The sequence below is a fragment of the Ursus maritimus genome, unplaced genomic scaffold (assembly GCF_017311325.1).
Source record: "Ursus maritimus isolate PB19 unplaced genomic scaffold, ASM1731132v1 scaffold_5, whole genome shotgun sequence".
Taxonomy (NCBI): domain Eukaryota; kingdom Metazoa; phylum Chordata; class Mammalia; order Carnivora; family Ursidae; genus Ursus; species Ursus maritimus.
This window is the reverse complement of record NW_024426663.1, coordinates 19956989-19983587: the sequence shown is the minus strand read 5'-3', so window position 1 is coordinate 19983587 and position 26599 is coordinate 19956989.

Below are 26599 nucleotides of genomic sequence, written 5' to 3'. Positions count from 1 at the left end.
TGTGTGTGTATATATATATATAAATTTATCTAATTATATGAAAATATATAAATATAAATTATTTAATTATATAAAATATTTATATCTGTATCTATATAAATTTTCTTTGGGGTTCTAAGAACTAAATCATATGTAACCAAATAATTATGGTCCATTTTAATTTGACATACATTCCTGCTCTTTTAATCTGCTCTTTTAAAAAGGATCTAGGGGAAAAAGGTATTTTTGCTATTAAATACAACATTCGTTGCTTAATATTAAGGTGGTAATTTTCTTTAGAGAAGTCAGCTTATGAAGTCCAACGACTAGAAGTCAGGAAGCCTATATTCATCTTGGGATTCTACCTTGGGCAACTTACTTACCTTTCTCGGTCTGTTTCCTTATCCACAAAGTCACAAAGTTAGAATAAATGTCCTTTACAACTTAAGAATTGAAAGTCATACATTTAAGTTCTGTGGATTTTTATTTTCTCTGTGTGAAAACTTTTTTGGCAGTGATGAGAATCTTTGAAATCAACAATCAGGGCTTCACTACATTCTCAGATGTCTGGGTACTGAATTGAACTTCTAAGACCCACACTCCATGAAACCCTAATTCAAATCAAGAAATGTGCTGTGGGTGGTGTAGGTGAGCTCCAGCAGCACACAGGAAGCTTTACCGGAAGGTATCAACTGAAAGGAAATACACATGGAAATATCCTGTCACCCATACTGAAACCTTTTGCAGCCAACCGAGGCCTTTTATGGGATCTCCCAAGCATGGCCACCCACAGCTGCCATCGCCTCAGCCAGCATCTCTTCTCTCTTTTAAATAATTACTAAATATAGGCTTTTATGATGTGTGTTTTGCTGAGGATGTATCTTCTGTATACCTTCAAATAACTGGCTTTTCTGACAGGGTTTTAAGGCCTTTTTTAACCTCGGGCTTTCTACACTACTTGAAATTTCTTGGACTTCAGTGGAATTGAGGGAAAAGAAAGACTTTGTAACCTCTATTAAGAAAAGTAGTTTTGAGCATAACAATGTTATTTCCCATTTTTAAAAAGGAAAAAAAAAACCCCTCACTCTGCCTTATATATAACTTATTAAATTACTTTTTAAAAGTAGCAGAAAGGTTTATTCTATTAAAATAATCTTATCTCTTGCCAAAAATAATTATTGAATATAGGCTCTTTAACTTGTATTGTTTTCATGGAATAAACTATACATTTTACATATATTATGACACTCATTAACTGGACTATTATTCTATTACAGATTAACTATGACCAAATTTTATCCATATTCTATTTTTTAAAAATTATTTTTCTATTCAAAATTCTACCCCTAATGCAGATACATACATTCATGCAAACAAAATTACAGTTACCCATTTTACATGCAAACATGGAGGTTTTTAAAAAACAGAAGGATGCAGCTGCCCATGTCACATCCTACCAACAAAATACATTAAAAAAACTAAAGACTTCTTCCTCTAACCATTAACAGTATAATAATTATTTTAAATAGTTAATTGTGTCAGAAATAACAACTAGTGATAAGAAGTGAGAATTTTTCTTAGTAGTAATTATTTTATTTTATATTTATTCAAAATATATTTATCAAGACTTAATCTGCATTATTTGAACAGATATTTATGGAGCCATGCAATTTTATTTGGTGGGGAGGAGAAAGATATAAATAAGACCTGATTCTGGGCACAGAGATCTTTCTAATATATTAGATGAGATAAGGAGGGGGTATAAATAGCTTTAGTACAAGATTCAATCTGGTAAGGCACTGAAGTTTAAAAATGTGCATGTGCGCACACGCGCATGTGATGAAGAACGTTTGGGCAGGTAGAAACAGGGAAGATTTCAACTGAGGTTGAAGTCTGGGCTGCCCTTTGAAGGAAGAACAAGTCGACAAGTGGGAAGAGTGGGGAAGCATCTCGGCCATGTGAAGGCAGTAGCATCACCAAGGTGTTTGTAACTACATTCATTCAATAGTGGTCAATTCTGACTTAGCTGTAACAGCGCAGGGTGACTGAAGGGGACTTCTCAGTGGAGCATCATAAAAATGAGGTACAGCCTAATTTGCGGAAGGCCTTGAAAGCCAGGGTGATGCCCAGGGTTTGTTTGATGGGCCCCGAGGACTTATTCGCGGGGATAAAGATAAAAAAGAAAAGGAGTGGCTGAAATGGTGATCTTCGCAAGAGAGGATGAACAGAAACAGAAGCATCATTTAGGAGGGAACACAATGTGGGCCATGTAAAACAAGAGTCTGAACAAAATAATGAAAAGAGAAATGACATGGAAGTATAGGGTACAAGAGAAATTCCCAACAGGATCAGAGTTGTTGATGACCAATAGATACTGTGAATTGGGGAGAATATGAGGATGCTGAAGAGGTCCGAGTTTGGATTATGGGCAGGGAGATAAAACTACTAACATTAAACATGGGGATGGTTACAACAGAAGACCGATAGGGGGAAATCAACTCTATACACACACTCTCTAGGAGATATCCAAATGGCAACCTGAAAAGTAAGTCAACTGTACCAATGTGATTATGATACAGGGTAGGAGGGGAAGCCTGAGTTTTTGTTTTGTTTTGTTTGTTTTTTTTTAACACTGAAAGAGTAATTTATTTATTTATTTTTTTTTTTTTTAAAGATTTTATTTATTTATTTGACAGAGATAGAGACAGCCAGTGAGAGAGGGAACACAAGCAGGGGGAGTGGGAGAGGAAGAAGCAGGCTCATAACGGAGGAGCCTGATGTGGGACTCGATCCCAGAACGCTGGGATCACGCCCTGAGCTGAAGGCAGACGCTTAACCGCTGTGCCACCCAGGCGCCCCTGAAAGAGTAATTTAAAGTGTTAAATGAAGTGGTCAGATCATGAATCAGCTAAGAAGGCTGTCAAAGAGACTCATCTTAATTATTTCAGCGCTCAGTCATCAATCAGAAACGTCATGTCTTCTTCCTCCCTGCCCTGTAAGCTCACATGCTCCCTTTTCAGGCCTGATCCTTTCCCAGGACTCGGATCCTGCTGATGGCCTGAATCTTAAAGTCTGGAGCTGCAAAGTTAGAATAAAGAAAAGAGGGGGATGTCATGTTCACAAAGGCAAAAATAAAACATTTGGAAGTGGATGGTATCACTATAAGCAGAGGGAACAGGGAGGAAAGGGAAGTGGCCTTAGGGGAAACACTAACATTTAGGTTTGCAGAAGAAGCAGGAAAAATTACAGACAGCATGGTAAGAGGCATTGGAGGAGGATCTGGGGATAAAGTGTCAGGAAAGCTGAGTTTCCTGAAGAGCAGAAAAGAGAAGTGGTCAAGGAATCTGAAATGTTGCCGGCAGATTCATGCACAGAGTTCTGAGGAAAAGCAACGGAGAAGAGATGTTATTATAAGAAGGTTAAATCAAGGCAAGATTTTCAGAGTTACTAAAGGGAGAATTGGGGACTACATTGACTAAGCGTGAGTAGGATAAGATGAGCACTAGACGGGGAGGAGATGGGTGGACAGGATAGGTCAAAGTTGGCTAAAGAAAGATTAAAAAAAAAACAGTGGAGAGAAAAGGTCAGAATTTGTGTCAGACTGGTAATTGTGCGTAACAGTTAATTGGAGCAGCGTGCAGGGACTTCTTAGGGAATAAAGGAGATTTTGATTAAACTAACATATAGAGCTAATCAAAATAAAATCCGCAGTTACAATGCCAAAATGTCTTACAATGTGGAATCTCTGTGATCAATGTTTATTGGTTCTGCTGAAAACTTTTCCAACAATCTGATGAAATCAGGTTTCGAATTTTGAAACAAGTCTGCTAAGGACTGAACTGGGTACCACCCCCCCCACACACACACAAATTTAGATTTTGAAGCCCTAAATCTAATGTGATGGCATCTGAAGATGGAGTCTATGGGAGCTAATTAGATAATCAGGTTTAAATTAGGTCTTAAGGGTCATAAGGGTAGCGCTCTCATGGTGGGATTAGTGCCCTTATAAGAAGAGACACCAGAGAGCCTGAATCTCTCTTTCCCACCATGGGAAGACATAAGGAGAAGGTAACCATTTGCAAGTCAGGAAGAGAGCTCTCACCAGAAATTGATCATGCTGGCGCCCTGATCTCAGATCTCTAGCCTCCAGAAATGTGGGGAAATAAGTTTGTTGTTTAAACCCCCCAGTCTATGGAATTTTGTTATGGCAGTCCAAGTTAATTATGACACAGTCAGTGATTTTTGTCCCTAATTTAGGGTATTTTTAGTATAATATTTAATTAAAGTATAATATCTAAGTTAAGATTATAGAACTTTATAAAACAAAACAGAATCTTACTCTTTATAAGGTTTGAAGAGAAATTTAGTAGCAGAAAAAAATGAAAGAAAGGAAGAAAGGAAGGAGCAAAGAAACAGAGTAATTTGGAAAATCTTTAAACATCTTGCAAATGTCCTCAAATAAATAGCTAAGAATAGTAATAACGGAACTTGATCTTTTCCTGTGTCCCTAGCGCCTTCCCAAACCATCTCATTTAATCCTCAGGAGAACCCTTTAAGGTAGGTAACACACTACTGCTACCCACTTTTCATAAGGAAAAAAAGAGCCAGGGTACTAAAATGAAACTTGCCCAATATTACCCACATGCCATTAAAAGAGCTAGAATCTTCCTTCTACAGTATCCATATGCTTTGAAGATTTACTTCAATTAAAAAAAAATCATTTTCCTTCATTTTCTTACTTTCATATAAAGCTACACTTATAAAAAAATATTCCACGCTAGCATTTGTTTACTATCTCTCTGTCTCAAAATGGAGACAGTGAGCAGCAAGGGTAGAGACTAACATATACATGAAATGTCTAGAACAAGGTTTAGATTTTGGATTTTCAAGGTCATGTTCATTGCAGCATTATTCACAGTAACCAACATATGGAAACAACATAAATGTCCTTCTACAGACGAATGTATATATCTATCTACCACATTCCCTCCTTCCCTCCCTCCATTATGGAATATTACTCCTTAAAAAAGAAGAAAATCCTGTCACTTGCAACAACACAGCTGGAGCTGGAGGACATTATGCAAGACACAGAAAGACAAATACTGTATGACCTCACTTATATGTGGTCTGCATAGATGCAGACCGTAGGATGGTGGTTGGCAGGGTTGGGGGGGGAAGGGAAATGGGGAGATATTGGTGAAAGGATACAAAATTTCAGTCGTGAGAGATGAAAAGTTCTGGAGATCTAATACACTGCATGGTGATGGTAGTCAACAATAGTATAGATATACTTGAAATTTGCTAAGAAGATAGATCTTAACTTAAATCTCACCACACCTACAACAACACAGGTGATGGATATGTTGATTCATGTGGGGTGATCATTATATGGTGTATACATTTATCAAAGTATATTTATACACCTTAATATATATATAATTTGTATATGTCAATAACTCAATAAGCTGTTAGGAATTGTTTTCTGAAACGTCCATTATTTAGCTAAACTCTTATTTTTTTTTTATCCTACACAAAACCTCAGCAAAGATCTAGTTTCTTGATCAGTCCAAGTGACAGTGAAGAACTTCTAACCCTCAAAATGTCTCTTCTCTCTTAATTGCAAGTTTTTAAAAAGCCGTCTATCCAAAATTAGCTGTAACATTCAAACTTGGATTTTAAAAAAAGAAAAGGGAAATACAATGATCTTCTAAGTGTAAGTCTACAGTTTAGGTGCACTGTCATTTCACAGAGCCAGGAACAAGCTCCTACTCTATCTAGCCCAGGCAGTTTTACATTTAGTTGTTTTTACTAATGAGCCCCCCCCCCCCCCCCCCCCCATCTCTTGGCAAGAGCAGTGACTGAGCTAGGTGGCCTGTGCCTTATTTAGATCAGCACATCGTGTGGCTGTAGGATCGTGGCACATTTCCTTGGGGCCCGGAGGTTGTGGAGGCAAGTAAAATTTTACTAGGTGGCCTTTGGGGGAATCTGTGGTTTTATACTTTTTTCAAGAGTTGAGGAGCAATAGGGAATGACTTGATCCTGCTGGAGACATTGCCCAGTGGTCTGTTAGCAGGAGAGCTGAGTGTCTAGGGCAGAACTGGCCAACTCTGCCAGCGGCCAGCAGGTATTCATGTGATGTATCAGGATCATCCCTATGACTGTCACTGAGGAAGCAGCATTTCACTTCTTAAAATATCCTGTACAAAACTAAAAGGAAATTGTACCAAGTATGGCATCTGGGAGCAAGGTACACAGCTGCTAAAGACAGGAAATTCAAATTAAAGCTGCTTTCCCCCATCCCCCCCGATTAGATTCCTTTTTATATTTTTTTCAGTTCTCATGATAATAGAAGATGAATGCAGAGTGTCGGAGAGATTGTGGAATTTCTCTATTTTCTAAGCAGTCCAATCCAATGGACCTCAAATTTTCCATTGGGGGTTGGTCCGATGATGTAAAGAAGAAGGAATAGGTTGGTGGTTTGAAGAAAAAAGAAGAGGAGGCAGAACAACTTCCAATTGCTCTCAATTTACTGTTGGCCGAGCAGTAAACGTAACTTCTAGACTTGCCAGCCTCCTTACGCTGGCCATTTTTATCTCCCTTTCTCTCTCGGTAAGCTGCTCAAAGCCATACCCCAAAGTACTCTGACACAAAACCATTGGAGGGTGTGGTCTCTGCTTGTACTGGGCAATGAATAGGGAAGCTATTTATTTCTAGGGCATCTCTGTTCAGTGACTCATGTTTGGACTGGAAAATTGGCCACAGCTTTCTAGCAGCTCTTTCCTGCCAGCTATCCTGGCATTCTACCCAGTGCTTCCACTGCCCCTCCCCCTTTCTCCTTGCCCAGTCTGCTTTTATATTCCTAAAGCCCCCACTTAATAATAGTCATTGTTCCACGTTAACCTTGAGGATCTGGGAGGAAGGACAGTGAAGGGCGTAGCTGTATGCTATAATGAGCATTTGGCGCTATAGCAGGTGGAAAAGGCTTTGGGGATCTGGGCAGATTAGGAGGAGAGGGGGCTCTAGCAGATGTTGAAGCAAGATGATGTATTGCTGCTCACTCTGGGATTCAGACAATACCAGTGCAAAAGTGGAACAGGGGAAAGGGGGAAAAATTGATCCCTTTTGATACAAACTGGGCTAGAAACCAGACACACTTGAAAGTAAGCTTTTAAGGAAGACAAATTTGTTTCCAGGCACTGGGTTTTCCATTTGTCCGTTTTTGTTTTTGTTTTTTTTTCCCTAATGGCAGATCAATTGCCAAATTGTTCTTTTAATTTAAATGTTAACTGCATCCAAGGCTTGACTTATTTCCCCTCAGCTAAAGGCTCCTGTTAATCTGACTTCCTTGTAGTAAAAGAAAAATAGAAATAGTTGCATCAAGAATTTCAATTTAGCCTGCCTTCAGAACTGAGAACCCCAAAAAAGCAAAGGTGAATGATGTTTAATTAATGATTGGTTTTACCATTTGAAGAAATATATACTTAACGTTATTCATTTGCTTTGTAACGTTATTCGTTTGCTTTGTACTAAGCAATTAAATAATTTTAAAAGTTGATGCAAACAAATGTTCTATTCACTTTACAAAGAATAAGAATGAAAATTAATCTTAATAGATCAATGCTAACTATTCCAGTTCTAATTTCTAATATTTATTTCAATATGTTTTGTGAAATTCTAAAAATAGACAAAGATAAATTACCTACTGTACTATATGGTTTGCTTAATTATTCACATATATTTGCACATATACATACACCCACACACATATGTATACACATATACACACATACATGTATATAAGCATATAACATATTTTGAATGTGGATGGACAGATGGTACCCAAGAGCTAATCAAATGTAACAACAACAACAAAAAATCACAGTCCTTAAATGTTGATAGCACTGTTAAAGACAGTTATAACCAAATATATTTTAGGGAATATTATATATAGGAATTGAATTGTTAAAAATTATTTCTAGAAATTTTGGCCTCTTCCCTTTCTCCAGAACTCAATACATGTATTCTACTAAATCAATTTGGGTAAAAAGGGGACTAAAGCCTATCTATATTTCACTCTAGTCAAGGATGACTAACTTGTGTAACTTAGACTGCATTGTTTATGACTTGATTGGTTTAGGGACCATCTATATGACCGGAAAACGATCATACGGTAAGCAAATAAAAATTCTGAGAAGAAATTATGAGAATGTTGTCAAGGTTCTCCAGAGAAACAGAGCCAATAGATCATTTATTTATTATAGGAATTGGCTCACTGATTTTGGAAACCAAGAATTCCCTTGATCTGCCTGATGGAGGTTAAAGAACCAGAACAGCCACTGATATAATTCAAAATCGGAAGGCCTGAAAACCAGGTGATCCAAAAGATAGTATCTGAGAAAGAAAAGCCAGAAAGTGAGTAGTCTAAAAGACCAATGAGGAAGCGGCAAGGCTCCTCTGACAGCCTTAGAAGTCACGTGGTTTCCCTCCTGCCACATTTGATTGGTTTCAAGAGTCACTAAGGCCAGCCTAGATTCAAGAGGTAGGGAAAAAGACTCCACAACTTGATGGGGAGTGGTAAGGTCACACTGCAGAGGAGCGTGTGGGATAGACTACGGTTGCGGCCATCTGTGGAAAATGCAAAGGGCAACGAGTTTTTTGTACAAAATATTACAGTCAGTTCTTCCATTTTTTAAAGCCAAACTTTACACAATTTCTGAAAATAAAAATACGTGCACATAAATATAATAAAAATATTATTAAAAATCTGTAAATATCTATAGATTTCTAAAGCACTGATGGTTGATTGTGGTTATTAAACCATATTTTCTTGAGATCTGATAAATCAGTTTGAATCCATTTTTCTACTCACTAGATGTAAACATTGGGGAACTTTATAAAATCCCTGGAGCCTCAATTTTTTCTCATCTGCAAAATGAAAATATGAAAATAATTTCATCTACAAAATGAAAATAATATGAAAATTATGAAAATAATATATGCTTTATACAATTACTAGGGTTAAGTGAGATATATATATGTATGTGTATATATATATATATATATATATTTAAAGATTTTATTTATTTGAGAGAGAAAGAGAGACAGCCAGCAAGAGAGGGAACACAAGCAGGGGGAGTGGGAGAGGAAGAAGCAGGCTCGCAGCGGAGGAGCCTGATGCGGGGCTCAATCCCAGGACCCTGGGATCAGGCCCTGAGCTGAAAGCAGACGCTTAACGACTTAGCCACCCAGGTGCCCCATGTTAAGTGATATATAACAATGAAACCAAACAACTTTTAGGATCTCAAAAAATGCTTGTTATCTCTGGGTGTAGGCATTGTCTGTGACTATAGAGATAGGAATCCAGACATTTCTAAATTAATATCAACAAGAGTATCATATGGTACGATTTGTGACAAATGTTCTAAAGTAATACAATGCTTTATTTTTTACTTAATATTATTAAAATTTTTGGTAATTTTTTCTGACATTTACCGAAGCCTCCAACACTAAGTAAAATGGATCTCTAAATCATGTGGTTCCTTGTATACAGACTACATTATTGTCACCTCCAGAACTATTAAATCAACATTCACCCACTCAATGACTATTAAGGTCTTTTAAGCCAGTCCCCAGTGATACACTGGTGATAAAGACGGAGTTTTAAAAACAAAAAACAAAAAACCACAGAGCTTACAATTTATGGTAAGGAGAACGTCTTGTGTTAATTCAGCTTGTGTTAATTCAGCTATGTGAGAAATATTAGGAGAGATTAAAATGACAGAGCCAATGGACACAAGAAAAATTCATCCATCCATCCATTCAACAAATACTCAACCAAGTAACCACTGTAATGCAGATTCTGTAGTAGAAAGTTAACACAGAAAGATGATTAAGACACAATCCCTGCCTTAGAGGAACTCTCCTTCCCTAAGGGAAACTGACACATTAAAAGACAATTCTAAAAACAAAATGTGGGAGTAGTAATAAGCACATTTGTGTTTGGGTGGGGAAGGCTTCTTGAAGGAGGTGATGCAGAAGCTTTGTCTCAAGGACAGTTATGAATTAACTTGATGAAATCAAGTGGGAGAGAGGTGTGGGGAAAAAAAGGTTCACCAACTTTCCCTGGAAGGTTTATTCTGAACTTATACTATTTGTCTAGATAAACATGAGCGGATATGAGGTGGATGTTTTGCCCAGTTCATCCTTGGAGGAGGAGTTTGTGGTCCACATACTGGACATGCTATTAGAAGATAAACTTTTGCTGGGAGGCCCTTCAAGAGATTGTCTCATCTGGACAGAGCAGCCTCATCTAAGGCTACGCCTTGTCTGGGAGGCCAACATACCATGACATTTGGGTACAAAGACTTGGCCATTTTGGAGTCAAGATGGGGCAAGAATGAAGGGCCAATTTAGTTACAGAGCTCCCAGTGGGGTCAACCAAGGTTGACATGGGGCTTATGACATAGTTCAAGTTCTCCCTCTGCTCCCTTTCTTTCCTTTCACAGGTATTGATTTTTAAGGGCCCTTCTCAATAAACATCCTAAATCTCTGTCTCAGAGTCCATTTTCTGAAAAACCCAACCTGGGACAGTAAGATAAGCAGAAGGCATTTAACAGAATTTGATTGTGAATTTATCTTTGTACATTTGATCCCTCTAATAGGAGCATTTCTCCCACTTTATGTTTTTAACAGACTGCTCAAATATTAGTCACATCAGTCTGCATTGTAAAAATAATTACTCAAATTTGGTTGAAAAATATTACTTAGAAAGCACAGCATAAAGCTGGGTTTTACTCATGAATCTCTCATCCATTTATCATTTGATCATATTTTTGGATAACTGCTTGCCAAAGCTAAAAATTTTAATCAGAGCCATTTTTGAGTAGGAAAAGCAAAAAGGATGCCTTTGAAAGCAATAATTCCTTTTTTGTTTCTTTTTACTTTTATACAATTTAAAAATAGTCAACTGGATTTTTAAATTTTAAACTGATAAATAAAAATGCATTTGATCCTCGCCAAGTTGACTCATATTTTATAGATGAAATTAGATTAATTAAGATACTACAAATTCCATGAAGTTATTTATTTTACTCTTCTGTTGAATAGCAAATATTAGCTTTGGTTACACAATGATCGTGAGAAATAATTATCTTGAGAGGTTTCACAATATTATTATGATAATTTGTTATATTGCATTTACATAATATTTTTAAATATTTTGTAGTCTTAGAGCCCAATCTTGCCATGCATACTCACAAACAGGGTTTGTTTCTTGATGCACGTATGTAATGACTTTTCCCAAATACTGTGGTAAAAATATAATGGAAAAAACACAGCTCTTTAGCTTTGCCATCTTTGCTTCAGCTGACATTGATGTGGCCCCCATTCTTCTCCTTTCTTTGCCCTATTCCTTTCTGTAAAACCCCAGGACCATGTGAAAGATAACAATAACAATGATGCCAATAATAATAGCAGGTATTTGTTGAACTTATACTACGTGCTTGTCATTGTTCTAATTCCTCCACCTATTTCAATTCATTTAATTCTCGTAACAAAACTTTGTACGGAGGTACTATTATTTTCCCCATTTTAAAGATAACAGATGACCCTTACCTAGAATGGGACAGGACCACTGAAAGAATATTGTACATTATGATTACTTTCACTTTGGAGTTAAATATAATCTCCACCTGCTTATGAGATGAGAGGCATAGCTTGTATGTTCATTAGGAGCCGTGAGGAAAAGAACCAGAGTGTTCATGTAAGTGTATCAAACTCTTCTGAGTACGAGGCAAGGAATTCAGAAATCAAGAGACTGAAATGCAGACACACCAGTGGGTTTTTAGATCTATTTAATATAGAGAAAAGCTACCGTTGTGCATGTTCGGGCAAGTGTGTTGGAGGGGAGGTTGCTGAAAAATGGAGAGAGAATTTACCAAATTGTCCAGTGTCTGTCCATGCATGCTGGAAAAAGTGACATTTTCTCTTTGAATTTCCATAATTTCTAGTTTTCTATAATGAGTATGCCTTACTTATATATTTGAAATACTAATATGAAGGAATTTTAAATGCTAACATTCTATTTTCATAAATACTTGTCTGCTCCTACAACAAACGACTATGCCCTGTTACCTTACTTCCAAAGAGTAACTCCTTTCTTTCACTGTATGATTGTGGGGCTGCCTGGGTCCTACACACGCAGGGATGAGGACTGATGAAATGAAGGCTCCAGAATCATCTTTATCAAATTCTGAATATGACAGGGAATGTCAGGCTACTTAGGCTTCTTATATACCTTCACAGTCATTAATGTTTTAAATGGGAAGTTAATGTGACTAATATTACTAATTTATATATTAGGGCCTCGTTATAATGCCATCTTCTCATTCTTTGTGGTAGTATTATCTGAAGCAAAACCCACTATGCATCAGGGACACAGGGACTAGATTACTGAGCAAGAGCAAAACGGTCCTAACCTGACTAAAGCACAGACAGGGGCAGAGGACCCAACTTTGTTTCAGAACATCATTCACATCTTTCATTTCACTTGGCTTTTTATTATTATTTTTTGTTTAAGGATGGTAAAATTTCATGTTATATTACATTTTCGTGTCTTAGCTGATTTTCTGGAAAGATCTTGGTTAATATCTAATAAGAATTCAAGTAGTCAACTTATTTAAGTTTTGCTTAGCACACTCCAGCTGACTTCACAAGCAAAGCCAAGCATAGAAAGGAGGTTTTTAGATACAGGGGGAGTTGGTGATTCTTCTCATTTCGTGGAAAATATGAACTGCTAATTATTTACATATTGACAACTAGTAAAACTACTAGCTCTGCCCAGTGTATACACTTCTGAGCTTGATGACAAAAACTTCATAATAACTTGAAACTTTGGATTTTTTGTTTTCTTGAAGAAAATGCTTCTAGTCTGTTAACATTTTTAAATGTTAAACTTTTAACAAATTTCGTCTATGTATACCAGTGGGCATAAAAACCTACTCTGAAATATTTACTGTCATTTTGAATTTATTCAAAAGTCACCATGAACATGTGTACATTTCTTATACCTAAGGGGATGTTATTGGTGAGACGATCTCGTATGTGTCAATACCTTGAGGATAGGGACTTACTCAGGCTCGCCTCTAGCAAGCACTAAGTGCCTGGGAACATATAATAAATATTTGATGACAGCAAGATGTTAGAATAAGAGGAAAAACCAGATTCTTAACTAAAGAAATTATACTTATTATGTTTTCATTTGTATGCCATTATAACTATAAAAATACTTTAGTTAGGAATTAATTTGTATTATTAATACAAATACTTGTTTTCTCTAAGACTACCACACACACACTACTGAAAACTTAGCTATCACAAAAATTTGCAACATATATATGCATGTGTGTGTGTGTGTGTGTATGTGCAGAGAGAGAATAAAATAATAAAATTTTCATTCTACCATACAGAAATAACTACCATTTGACATTATTTGCCTTATAAATGTGTAGTTTCACATAGCTAAGGTTATCTAATATATTCACTTCTGAATCTCATTTTTAACTAAATATCATATACATTAGAATGTTCAATGACATTACTTATACATGTCTTTAAGAAATCTGAAAAAAATAGGATAATTTATATCTCTACAATTATTTAAGGTTATCTAAAATTTAGGGCTTTTATTGATAGTAGCAATTTGCAATCGTTTCTTGAGAGTTTGCTCTGTCAGTTACCATGTCCTTTTTATAACAAATCCATGATATTAGGTAAATTATCTTCAATTTCAGATGAAAGATTTCAGTTAAAAGAGGTTCAACATTTATCTCAAACTAAATGCTAGTTCAAGGTGGAGGCAGGATTTTAAGACAGGTTTTACCTGACTTCCAAGCTTGCCTGTTAACCACTTTGCTGTTTTGGCCCCATATTAGATGTGTCACGTTGTTCAGCATCTTTGTGGTACAGACTTTGTGCACTTTTTGGGTGACAGCCTTAAGTATATTCTCAGAAATAGAATTAGAGAGGCAAAGGCGTGAATCCTTATTGAAGCTCTTAATATGTTTGTCCAAATGGGGGCGACTGGGTGGCTCAGCTGGTTGAGCATCTGCCTTGGGCTCAGGTCATGATCCTGGGCTCCTAAGATCCTGGGATGGAGCTGCGTTGGGCCTCCCTATTCAGCCGGGAGTCTGCTGCTCCCTCCCCCCCCCCCACCGTGCTCTCTCTCTCTAATAAATAAAATCTTTAAAAAACATGTTTGTCCAAGCTATTTTCCATATGTGTTAATCAAATTTACACTGCTATCTGAATTCAGGGGATCATATTAGTATTAGTTAGTCTCACTTTATTTAAGAGTTATTATATAGAGAAGCCAAAATGTATTTTATGGATTTAATATTCATATTTTTGATTTTAGAAATAACAACCATCTTTTAATTTACTGACTAGCTATTTGTATTAATTCTTATGTGAATACTCTTATTATACTGCTTAGTTTATCAATTAGGTATTAGTGCTAATCTTACTGATCTCTAAACTTGTCAGCTATTTAGGGTGTTACCCATCACTGATGTATTTTAAACAAATTTTTACATATGCATTCCTCAGTGTCACAGTTCAGAGCATTTTATATTTGTCCCTCACAATCATTTCTAGAGATGGGTACTATTGTTATCCCTATTTTTACAGATGAGGAAGTCTGAGCACAAGAGACAGTGAGTACTTTCCCCAGCTCATAGAGCTGGTGAGTAAGGAAGTTCAAACTCAGGCAGGCTGGTTTGAGCCATCATGTTTTTATACTACATATGTCTTACAAATATTCCACAAACTTCACATTTTCCATTTTATTTTGTTTATTATTACATATGTGAAAAATTAGGTTTCAGGGGCACCTGGGTGCTCAGTCGGTTAAGCGTCTGCCTTCAGCTCAGGTCCTTATCTTGGGGTCCTGCAACTGAGCCCCGCATTGGGCTCCCTGCTTAGTTGGGAGTCTGCTTCTCCCTCTCCCTCTCCCTCTGCCCTTCCCCCTGTTTGTGCTTTCTCTCCCTCTCTCTCTCAAATTAATAAATCTTTTAAAAGATAGGTTTTATATAATCAATTACACTGATATATACCTTCTTCCTTGGTATAATTTTTTCCAAATGTATCCCAAGGAAATCAAACTGCACAAAGATGTTTGATCAAGTACATTTGTACTGATATTGTTTAGAAGAGCAAAACAACCAGAAGCAATTTAAATGTTCAACAACTAAGAACTGAACAAATATACTGTGATATATTCATACACAGAACTTGTAGTGCTATCAGAAATGATGGGCAATCTATATTTGCTGACAGAGAATATGGTCATGTCATACCGGCAAATACAAAGGTAAAACTTGGAAATACAAGCTCACTATGTTTAAAAAACATGTGAATTACATTTTTACCTAAACCTATTCATACATTAGTAAGAATTTCTCTTGGTAAAAAAATAGCTTTTTCAAAAGAATCAAGGCCCAACTCTTTCACCAATGCACCTGGTTCACTGATTAAAATCAAGAAACATCCTTATTTCCAGGAAAAAAAGCCTTTTTCATCAAGAGTCCAAAGAAACATGCACTTGTTTGGGCACTGATAGTTTTTCTAAAAAATAAATAATCAATATTAAGCAAACATGTTTTTTGTACCTCTTTCTAGATCTCCTTATGCACTGTAGGTTGCAAATACAAGTAATCCATTTGTAGGGTAAGACTGGCCACAACCTCTTACACATAGACATCTCTAACAATCCTCTCAATACACCATTATTAACTGAATACTTATGCTAGGGGTCCATAATAGGCACAAAGTAAACATGCGCTCCCTACTCAGCACTAGCATGCTAACCAGAGTTCAAATTTAATCCCACTGAAAGTTAAAATCAGAAGCCTGTTCTTATTCTTAAAATGATTATAAAACATGTATATATGTGCACCGAAATGTAAACTTTGAGGGTAGAGATTTTTATTGCCTGGTCACCGCTTCATCCTTAGTTTCTGGATCAGTGCCTGGCACAGAACAGATGCTTGATAAATGTCATTTTAAAAAGTAAATGAATTATGTACTATGTAAAATAACCCATTTTTAGAAAATAACCCATTTGTCCTAATAACTGACAACTGAGGTCAGTTTTATTGTCACCATGTCACAGATTACAAACTAAAACTCACAGATTACGTAACTTGACCAAGGTTTCACAGCTGATAAATGCTGGATCTGGGACTCAAAGCCTCTTGGTCTGACTTTCAAGTTCATGGAGGCATGCGTTACAGCTTCTCTGAACACACCACTCTGGGAGCTCTCTGAGGAAACGGAGACTTACGGAACATGCTACCCTACTCTATGGCTACTCAACTGTCCTTTCGTTCATTTGTTGACCAAATATTTACTGATTCCCTAGCACACACCTGTTTAGACACCGGGATTGCAATGGTTAAAAAAAAAAAAAGTCAGGTGAGGTCTGCTCTCACATAGTTCTTACATTCTCCCATCGAAGGCAAAAACAACAACATGCCAACTGGGGAATAAATAAGGTAATTTTAGAGACTCATATGTGCTCTGAGGAAACTTTAAATAGGTTGATGAGGGATGGTGCTTTTTAGCAGGAGGCCCCCTCCACACAAAGATTTAGGGAAGACTGTTATAGGCACAGGATCAAATAGCAAGTTCAAAAGCCCTGAGTAAGAAGTAAATAAGGTCGGCACATTTGAAGATATAAAATGGTCAGTGTGCCTGGAACCAGGGAAACAGTCGGGAAAATGAGAGCTAGGTGGGAAGTCCTGCCAACTCATTTTTATTTCTTTGGAATTCTTAAAGCTACTATGGAATAGGTACTCGATTCAGGCACATTAAGCTAAATAATTAATGTAATGTCCCAGTAAACCACAATTACAAATTATTAATCCTTCTATCCAAAACTAAGAGTTATTTTAACTTTCAACAATACTTTTTTTAAAGTAAACAGAGAAAATAGAGATAGTATAAATTAGTATTATGAATGCAGTGAAAGATGAATTTAAAATCAATTACAAGGGATGTTAGACTGGCTACAGAAAAAGTTGCTTAATACTGGCATTGGCTTTCAAGAGAAATCATGGAATCTCCCCTCTGGAAATGGTTTAAAATAGGATTAGATATATTCACTCAGCGCAGTCTTGCCTGAAAGCCTCCGCTGACCTCTCAAGGTCTTGCCAGTCCTGTGATTCTGTGATAAAATTAGACTCTTTCATTGGGCGAAAACAACCCAGGGTTCACCATGCCAGCTGCAACCTGGAATAATTGGAAGGGACTGATTTTGGAGTAGTGTACCTCCTACCTCTGAGACAAGATGCAATTAACAGATCCCCGAACCTCTCTTATTTCATGCTGTACTGAGTACTCCGCTGGTTCTCAGCCAATAATGGCTGGTATCAGTGATACAAGCAAAGTCAAGTGGTCTGATCCATGATTAAACAGTAGATGTCTTTATTAGGTGCTGACCTTGCTTTGAACAGCATGCCTTCAAGAATTGTGTACCTATTAGCTGATTCTTTGATCCTTGAAAATAGGAACCAGATGAATCCAATATGCATTTTTATTTGGCCTCTTTTCTGCCAATTCTCAAGATGAAATAACTCAAGTTCTGATGCCATGAGCCTTCACATCATTAAACGACTCAGCTCCACTGTTCCAGATACTTAATCATCAGCACTTACCCACTGTATTTTCTCATTTAACAATCCCTACTTTGACTATGACTTCAAGCAAATTTTTTTTTCTTTAATGCCAGCTCTTTCCCACCCAAGGTGTGTGAACCTGAAGAAGTTGCCAAACTACTGAGAACATTAATTTTTTTTTTTATCTTTGTATTAGGGATACCAGGAATCATACCTCACAGACTTGATATTAGGATTAAATGAGATAATGTAAAGAAGCCTTCTTCCCTCATCTTCTGCATTGTTTTTCATCCTACCTCTGATGCTCATTTAACATAGAAACTATCAGATATATAATTTCCTATATATTTATATGTTGACTTATTATTCTTTCACGTCCCACCTTTACCCTCTGTACACACACACACACACACACACACACACACCCAGAGGTTAAGCTCCATGAGGCAGAGACCCCTTTTGGTTTGTCCACAGTGTCTACAAAGAGGCTGCATAAAAATGTTTCTGGGAAAATATCATGGAGAAAGTGAAAGCACGAAAAAACTTGTACAGTGGTGTCTGATATGTGATCAGCATTCCACAGAATACTAGGTGACTTTTTCTCTTGGAAATAATGGAAGGTTTACTACACCCATCGGTTCAATATCTGAAGCAGCCTTGGGCCAAGGACAGAGTGAAGGAAGCCTCTTCAACAGATGAGAGCTCAATTCTGGCTCTGAAAATAGTAACGAAACCTGCAACAAACCATTTTATTGCTTTGGATTCCTCACATGCAAATTACTTCCATATATGAGATTGCCTGAGATCTATGTTCTGACTGATACTGTCACTGACTATTGTGTAAATACAGATCATGTTCCTTAGTAAAAGTGACAAAAAGACCAAGGGAAATATGCAGGTAGGCTGTTGGATGCTTTTAGAAACAGCTTGCCAAATTCTGGGCATCTCCAATTAACTTCACTGTAAATTGAGGATATGAGGAAACAGATGAAGGAATGGATGAGTACGTAAGCCCTTCCCAATGAATATCTGCATTGCTACCCTTTTTTACCCAGTCTTGCCCCAGAAAATCCCTCAAGCTTGGCTCAACCAAAAGAATCTGAGCAGCTTGGTGTGAGTTCCTGGATCTTATCTGTCTACCTTGCACGCCAAGATACCTACATGTTTGTGTTCCAGAAAAAGTGTTTCTTTAGTCTCTTTCATAGAATTTCCTTTGCTTTTTAACTTACTTTTCATACTTATCCATCACATTCATCCTGTACATTCAGGTCTCACAAGCTAGGCAGGGCAAGGCTGGGAAGCAGAGCAGTTCATGGCATGAGACCAAAATTGTGAAAGGAGGAAGAGCTAACCTGGAGATTCAGACTCTCACATAGCTCCTTTCAATATAAAATTTTAAATATTTATGCAAATTGAAGATTAAAGTATACATGCTGCTTTGTGTTTCATTAAGTACTTATCTGATGAACATTACAGGATGGTACGGATAATCATGGAAAAAGAAGAAAAGGGACAAGAAGACAGAATATAGACAAGAAAATGTATGAAAGAAAGAATAAAAATAAATGCAAACTCAAAATGAAAAGAAATGCCATCAACAGGTGGACTAATAACTAGAAAAAGTGCTTTAAGGGCAAAGTTTTTAATTAAAATTTTTTTTCAGAATTTAGAAATTAGATGGTGATTTGATTGGAGAGATGTTTTGAAAAGGGAAAAAATGAATAGTAGAAATGTCTAAAGATGCTGATTGAGAGGAACAACAAAGCCAGATGGCATAAATGGCATCTTTAGGGATTTTGTGGCAGAAGAAGCTATGCTAAAAAGTGCCCCCGGTGTCCTGAAAATGCTGCAGTCACACTCTGAGCATGCTCTGTGTCCTAGCTAGCCACAATAACCCACTTACTGGGCTCAACCCTACACCCTCTCACTCGCTCTCAGCCACTCAGGCCTTTGCTTTTTCAGCTGTCTTCAGTACTTCATCAAGCAGATTTTGCTGCCCCTGTGGATATCTTAATCAGTTAAAGTTGTCTTCTTTGTGAAATTGTTATGACACAACCACACTCACCAATTTTAAGCAGCTATTAAAAAGAATGGGAACATGTATATCTAATGAACCTAGATGAAGTTAAAAATTAAGCTGCAGAATAATTTATATAGTGTGATTCAATTTTGATTACTAACAACATGTGTATCATTTATTTGTATAATTCTAGAGAAATGTGGGAAAATACACCTAACTGCTAGTTTTGGTTTTCTGAGAGGTAGGGAGGGAGACCGAATGGCGGAGAGAAATGGGGGAAATTATTAACGTTTTCTTCATACTTCTACGTTGTTTGTTATAATAACGATGCATTGCTTTATTGTGAAATAGTAATTAAAAAACTATTCAAAGACTTCCTTACAGTTATTGTGGAGGACTGTTAATTTCTATGGACTAATCTTTCATGTGAATTATTTGGAAGCTCATTCATAGTCAACTAATTCTCACGTTTGGTATTTACTCTATGCATAGTTCAAACACTGTCACAGACACTGCTAATTGTCTATCCAATAACCATTTGCCTTCTTCCTTACTGTATGAAACTTTAGAACAGTAGCCAGCTTAAAAATAAAATAGAACAAAAATTAAAAATAAAATAGAACAGAATGAAACAAAACAAAACAAAATCCAAACAAAATAGAAGCTTTTATCTCCACACAACTAAGGGCGGTCATGAGAGTAAAATCTAGCCAAAGTGACATAAGAAGAAGTTGTGTAGGGCTTGCAGAGCTCCTTAAAAAGGAAATCAGGCAGCCTGTGCACATTCTTCTGCCTTTCCCATCATGCCTCTTCCTGCTGCATGGAACAACGACGTGAGGACAGAAGCTCCAGCAGCGAACCTGAACCACAGGGTGACACTGAGGATGGAAGACACAGTGAGGACGAATAGAGCAGAAAAAGAAAGGAAGGATTTCTGGTGACTCCATGGTTCCAATTATCACCCTTGACTGCCTACTTTTGAACTTCTTTTATCTGAGGGGATGAATTTGGTCATGTGTTCAATCACCACTATTTTGGGATTTTCTGCTATATGCAGAGGAATTCAGTACTAATTCATATAGACATATAAAGACAAACTAAGTGCATGTGGAAAATAAAAATTCTTACGGGAAAAACAGAATTATAAAATTAGATTCCATATTTTTGCTTTTGTAGTAACAGCCATATTCTTTTCATGGCCAGATCTAGAGTGGCTCCTTGCTATATCATGATAATTCTGGTTGTGTCTATTTTGCTTCCATAAAACACTACCAATTCTGATGAATAACTGAGTGCTTAGAGCTGTCATGAAAGTTTTTGGTCTCTGTCTTTCTCCTGCTAACAACAGAAAGTTTTGATGAACTAAGTAAAAATAAAAGTGCAGTGAGGTACGAGTGCTACAATCACATAATCCTGTTTTTAAGGGGTCAAAGTGCTAATCTGTGAAATTTTAGACAACAAAACATCACTGCAAATAAGAAATCTGAGCTGAAATGGAGCACAAGACTTGTTCAATGACATGAGAACAGACCTGGAAGTAAAACTGTCTAATGGGTTCTAATTCTGGCTCTACCATCTAATTATCATTTGTGCCTAAGTGATATCATTTAGCTTATCCATGCCTCATTAATGAAATGGGATAACTGACCCATAGGGAAAGGAAATATTTCATGGTGAAGCATGGGTTGAGAGAACTTTGTAAAAGTCTTCTCTCTATGAAAGAAGGTATGTTCTGAATGCCCATGTGCCTAGCAATCCTGATATACTTTTGCTCAAAGGATGATTTGATCCCTGGCAAATCGTGCTTTGAACATATGATGAGAGGCAAAGAACAGAGAAGGTTATTGTGTATAGGGGCTTTGTGAGCAAGCACCACGCTTTCTTCCTCACTCCTCCCTGTTTTGTCAATTGCCATGACAGTAAGAAGTAACTGTAGTGCTAGCTCCTTTCATTACATAGAAAATAGCTCATGTTACATAATTTTAGAAAGCATCCTGAATCTCCTGTGCAATACGTTTTTTAAAATTTGATTAAGCAGACAATGGGAATTACTATCTTTATTTTACAGATGAGACTACTGAAACCCAGAGACAAGATGTAAGTTGACCAAGGTCACCCAGGAATCGAATGGCAGAGCCAGAACCCAAACTTAGAGTTTTCTTTATTTGAGACTTTAAGTCTAATAGTCTAAATATAACATTTACTGGTTTGCATGAGATAAAGGAAAGCAGGATGTAACTAAAGTGCAAGCTTGAGAGGCATATTTGAAGGCGTGTGAATTATTCTCTCATTACCTTTCCCTCCGAGCTGTGTACATTCTTAACTAACCAAATATTTTCAAGTACACACACATGGGTGCGCATGCACATACATACTCCATGTCTACAGGTTGAAAAGGGAAAGAAAAACCATGTCCTAGGTTCCCTGAGAGGAGGATATATATGAGCAAGAGCCTTTACACGAAGATATATAGTATATATCTATATATAAGATATATAGTAATATAAAGATATAAAGTAATATAAAGATATAAAGTAATATATATATATATTTGTGAATAAAGGTATGTTTGAACAAAATCCTTCTACCTGTAAGTGAAGGGTCCTTTTGAATGTCTAGTCATTCTGAAAATCTGATAGCTTTATAAGCCACTCAGTTCAGGTTCTTGGATCTATAAGACTAGAAATTTAAGAACTTTGCACAATGACATTACAAGATTCTAAGCCCATGAGGGCAGGGAAAGATGACTTTTGTTTTTACTAGTGTGTTCTCATGAATATCATAGTGCCTGGCACAATTTAATGTTGCAAAGTTCATAAATCAACGATGCACTAGGTTCATTTTCATGTAAATAATGGCTTTGCTACAGTAACTAGAAATTGAATGGCTTTGAAGAGTTAATGCAGCTTTTACAAGAGGCTAACTTTACACTTGGTAGAAATGTAGCAATGTTGGCACTACAAAGTTCAGTTTCCAATGGAATCATTTATTTATGTAAAATTAAGGAAATCTTAAAAGAAAAACAAAATGTATGGATTAGGCCATCAATTACCATGGCTTTAAGTTTAGACCAAAAGGACAAAGAATGTTCCTCTGTTCACCTCTTGCTCCAACACAGGTAATAGTGAAGACATTAATTTGGATTACAATTGCCCTCACTACATGTAACAAGAATTTGTTTTTGTTATTGTGACCACATGATATGCACCAACACTCCTGAGTTTATGGAATTTCCCTCAAGCAGATGGGAAGCCATTTACTCTGGGAAGGGCATAACCCTTTTTAAGATTTGATTTGACAAGAGAACATCAAATGAGAGAAATCCGGTGGCTCTGGAGCAAGGTCCCTCTGCCAAGAGGACCGAGAAGGAATTTCTCTGGGAATCAAACAGGAAGAAATGCTTCAAGGAATACATAGGAACTTAGACCATTAGGCCCTTTCACCTTCTGCTAAGGACAAGGATTAAAAATCTAAATGAATCCAGGGGCGCCTGGGTGGCACAGCGGTTAAGCGTCTGCCTTCAGCTCAGGGCGTGATCCCGGCGTTATGGGATCGAGCCCCACATCAGGCTCCTCCACTATGAGCCTGCTTCTTCCTCTCCCATTCCCCCTGCTTGTGTTCCCTCTCTCGCTGGCTGTCTCTATCTCTGTCGACTAAATAAATAAGATCTTTAAAAAAATAAATAAATAAATAAAAATAAAAATCTAAATGAATCCAAAGAAATCCAAAAACGGGATGAAAAACAACCTAGAGTACAATGCTTATTTTGTCTACATATGTCTTTTCTCCACTGAATACGAAGTCAGGGGCTTTCCCTGGCCAGAGACTCAGACTACAACAGAGAATAAACTATTTATTAAACCATATAGATGAGAAATAAAAACAAACTTACAACAATACAAATGAGCCAGATAAGAAAAATAAATTGTCCAAATCACTCTATTGCTTCTTGGCAGACCTAAATTTAAAACCCAATTCTTAATTCCCAACCAATTTAATGTAGTAAACATTTGGGATTGTTTTATAAATAACTGCACCACATTTGCCAAAGAAGCTAGAAACCTATTCTATAAAAATAAAATTTTAATTATGATTTTTGAATTCGCCATCATCAATCACCGAAATTCAGATTTAACACTACACATTTCCCAAAATAGGTAAAATAAAAAATATAATACAAAAACAGTCTTGGGAAGGACTTGAAGCAATTGGAATTCTTATACACTGGTAGGAATGTAAACTGCCTCAACCACTTCATAAGAATATTTGTCAGTATCCACTAAAGCTACACATATAGCACTCTATAATTCCAGAAATTCCACTTCAACACATAAACCTAATAAGATAAATGAAAGCATGTTCGCACAAAGACTTGAACATGAATGCTTCTGTCACTTTATTCATAAAGGTCAAAAACTAAAAACAGCCCAAATGTCCACTAATAGGATGCTAAATCAATATATTTTGTTATATTCATATGATGGAATACTACACAGCCATAAAAACTAAATTGCTGCTTCATACAACAATTGGACGACTATCACAGAAATAATAATGAATGAATGAAGCCAGACACAAGAGACAACCACTGTATATGATTTCATTTACGTGATGTTCAAGAACAGGCAAAATTAATCAGTGATGACAGAAATCAAAATAGTGGTTACTTCTTGGCAGGGGGTGGTGGTGAGTTGTGGATCAATGTTGGTATTGGCTATGAACCGAAACAGGGAACCTTCCAGGGTAATAGAAATGTTTTATATCCTAATCTGGGTAGTATTTAAATATACATAGGTATGTATGCATGTGTCTATCTATTCATCTATCTATATGGTATATGTGTTATGTGCCCATTTAACCACTCCCAGCTATACACAAAAATACACACCATGGCTATCAATTGAGCTGTACACTTTAGGCCTACACACTTTCCCCCCTCATTGTGTATATTTACACCTCAATTAAAGGTCTGTGTCTAAAATATTTATCTTGAAAACAATTTAAAAATATAAATTGTATATATTCTCATTGAACATAAAGGTACAGTAATCTTTCCAATAAAAATACAGTGTTTGACAAATGAGGGCTACTGAATGACATATTAAAGGGATAGCTATTTACTTAACCTACAGAAGCAAAAGATGCCCATAGTACCAAAACTGTGAGTTATAATAATCCATCAAAGGGCAATAAAGTCATCTCTTTAAAATATTTTGTATTCTTTCACCTTTGCTCCTTATGTTCAGAAAATGTAATCTTAAGATGAATAATACTAGTTGAGATGAATAAGAAGAGCTGATTAAGGAAAGGATCAGATGACTCAAAGAAGTAAGAGGAAAGACAGCATGGGCAGGTGATGTACTGTCAGTGCATTTTTGTCTTGACTCACAACTTAAGCCATCTCTGAGATGGCTCAAAGAATAAAAGGAAACATAAGACACAGAGCAATTCTAGGGATTTTAGGGGTTAAGATGGGAGATGTTGTCACTAACACTGCCATCCCCTCTCACCAAGTTTCATAATTTTCTTAGGCACCTCTACATGGAGAAGAACATGTCCACAGGTTTAGGGTCTCTTCTTACAGTTCATGAACACAGCCTAAGGTTTCGATTTTGTCAAAAAGACAAACACCAATTTTTTTCATCCCACTTTTGTTGAAGACTTGCCCTATGTATCAGAATAAGGTCGTATCAAAATAGGAAAGTAATAATGGGGATACCTGGGTAGTTCAGTTGGTTAAGCATCCGACTCTTGATTTCAGTTCAGGTCATGATCTCAGGGTCCTGAGATCTAGCCCTGTATTGGGCTCCGCACTCAGCAGGGAGTCTGCTGGAGATTCTCTCTCTCTCCCTTTCCCTCTGCCCCACTGTCTCCTACTCTCTCACTCTACCTCTCAAATAAGTAAATAAATCTTTTTTTAAAAATTGGGAAATAATAAGCCAGAAGGTTTTGTCAGTTGTCAAGTCCAAAAACTATGAGTAGAACTTGTTCTTTCTCATGTTTTGCCCCTAAGAGCCATAAAAATAGTTAGCCCTGCTTTTCCTCTTCCAATGAATTCAACTTACTTAATGTTCGTCTGGATGTCTGATCTTACACAGCTCGCATTTTGCTCTTTCATAGCACTTTGACAGCTCTATGGTCAAATAATCACAGTAAATCATGTTGACTGACTGACAAACTATTTCCTTTTCATATCAAAATATCTCAAAAGACTTCCTCTTAAAGACTACTGACATCCACAGTTCATCATATAACTGGTATTACTAGCCATAAAAATATTTTTATTTGAAGGGGATTCTGCTGATGATATTGCTACTCCAGGGTCTGAGAGAGCTTACTGGGCAAACTCTTTCACGATTAGCCAGTATCTGGCAGTAATTCTTCCTATTTAGCCCCCAGGTTTTTTCTTCTTAAAGTCCATAATAACCCTTAAACTCAGAGTCCTCATCTTTGACTGCTATGCAGCAGGTCACTCTAAGTGCCTTTCTTGCAACTGGTTTAAATAACTCAAACTTGTATGTTCATCAAAATTTCATGATTTACTACCAGTGACTAAATAATTTTGAGCTATCTTAACAAAGCTTGCAGAAAATACTCAGATCAGAATTCTACCAGCATATATTTATGTATTTAAACAAGCTGAATATTAAGAAGGGCTTCAAAGTCATCTTAAGGTCATCTTAAGAGCTAGAGAAGGCTTCAAGGTCATCTTCAGACCTAGAGAAATTAAGCGACTTGTTTGAAGCCATATGTTTCACTGGCAGATGAAGAAAGTAACACAACAATAAAAACTAAGAGCCAACATCTGTTGGATGCCCACAATGTGTCAAGTGCTACAGTAAGTGCTGTAGGTGAATTATCTCATTTAATCCCCACAGCAAATCTACAAGGTAGGTTCTATCATATCCTCTGATAGCCAGGTTGAATG